The 1,620-nt window shown below is 50.9% G+C and overlaps 1 protein-coding gene and 1 long non-coding RNA gene across 2 annotated transcripts in view; both read right to left on the bottom strand.

Annotated features, from left to right (window-relative positions):
• The window catches only part of Skap1 (src kinase associated phosphoprotein 1), a 231,336-nt gene that overhangs the window by 23,811 nt on the left and 205,905 nt on the right, over nucleotides 1-1,620 (bottom strand). The window lies entirely within an intron of this gene.
• Nucleotides 976-1,620, bottom strand: part of LOC104859479 — a 2,145-nt gene continuing 1,500 nt past the window's right edge. The window contains exon 3 of the long non-coding RNA XR_779394.1: nucleotides 976-1,465. This is a non-coding gene — a long non-coding RNA (uncharacterized LOC104859479). The remainder of the gene's footprint in view (nucleotides 1,466-1,620) is intronic.

Genomic DNA, 1,620 nt, shown 5'->3' with positions numbered 1-1,620 from the left:
AAAAAAAAAAAAAGTCTTTACTTTTGTTTTTGTGGCAGAGTCTTGCCATGTAGCACAGGCTGGCCTTGAATTCTCGGTGATCCTCCTGCCTCAGCCTCCTGAGTGCTGGGGATTATAGCCATATGCCACCACAGCTGGTTAAAAAAAAGTACTTTTGCTGGAGAAAGGGAGTGAGTTAGCTGAATTTCTTTTCCTTTTTTGGGTGTTAATCTGTAACGTGAAGTTTTAACTTTAAAAGGCTATTTTCAAAAATATTTTTAGGCTAAAGAGCTCCTTGAACTTCTTTCTGAGAACATTATGAGGCATTTTTGCATTACATCTACTGAAATACATCTTCATTTAAAGGAGAATTAAAATTTATGTGCTGGGTCAACTTTAAACAGTAATAGATTATAATGGTCCTTGCTCCTAACGGGGCATAGGGGACCCCAACCTTACGTAGGTTTTAAACAAATTAACCTCTAAAGATTGCTGGCCACTTATTACATTAAATGCTCCACTTGATTTCCAAATATCTCATCTCAGTGGGAAAACAGAGGAAGAACATTCTGTGAGCCGAGCGAACACATAAGGGAGCAGGGCGGGTAACGGGAGAGTGGATTCCCACCGACAATCTCGGCTCAAGGTCTTTGCACAAACGAGGGCTGGACCGGAAGCCGCCCAGGGGGGACCGCAGGGGGTAGGGGGTGCGGCTCCACGTGACGCCGGCTCGGTTCGGAAGCGTGGGCTCCGCGGGCCCCGTGACGTCCGCTGAGCCCCAAACAAAGCGAAGTGGCAGAAGCCTGAAGGGTGCCAACTCTACCAGCGTGCAAGCATATGTCAAGGCGCTCTGGCGACAGATGCCACAGAGGCAGAGAGAGACGCGGAGTGAAAAGCGCGGTGTGGAAAGGATGCTCTAGGTCCTCTGTGTCATTTATTTTACTTATTTTTTGAGCCAGGGTCTCCCTGCGTAGCCCAGGCTGGCCTCGAGCTCATGGCAATCCTCCTGCCTCAGCCTCCCGAGTGCTGGGATGACAGCTCTGGGCCTCTATAGACAACGCAGAAAATGCAGGCAAGAGGCTGACGGCAATTTAATTCTCGGCGGTGTATTAGGTAATCTCAGTTGTCACTTCACAGTGCTGGGCTCTGAGGTCTGCCTTGGGTATATTACATCTAAATTCAATTTGCGCTAATGGCGCTGCTCAGAGTGCTCTGAATTTAATTTCACAAATAATAACTGAGCATCTACTAATTGCGGAGAAAGACGTGAATACAGATCGCGGCGACAAGGGCTAAAATAAAGCTTCATTTCAGCCCAGTCGGGCGGGGTCGCTGGGGATGACTCGGCGACAGGAGGTGGGGGTCTCGGGCTGAAATGGGGCGCTCCGGGCACCACACACCGCTGGGGGCTGGGCCTGGGGTAGTGCTTCGTCCACCTTGCATGTCTGTCCTCTCGCCATCTGTCCCTTGCCAGGGGTCTGGACAGCTGTACAGAGGGAAAAAACAATCCCACCGAGTCCTCGCTCCCGCTCGATTCGCAGTCTCATTTTAAACCCAGTTCTGGGCCGTATTCAAAAGCAGTGCCAGCAGCGCATGCGCAGTCCCCCCCCCGTGTGTGTGTGTGTGGGGGGGGGGGGGGGG

The sequence above is a fragment of the Fukomys damarensis genome, unplaced genomic scaffold, assembly GCF_012274545.1.
Source record: "Fukomys damarensis isolate Sample0158 unplaced genomic scaffold, DMR_v1.0_HiC HiC_scaffold_13, whole genome shotgun sequence".
NCBI classification, from domain to species: Eukaryota; Metazoa; Chordata; class Mammalia; order Rodentia; family Bathyergidae; genus Fukomys; species Fukomys damarensis.
This window is presented reverse-complemented; position numbering and strand designations above follow the sequence as displayed.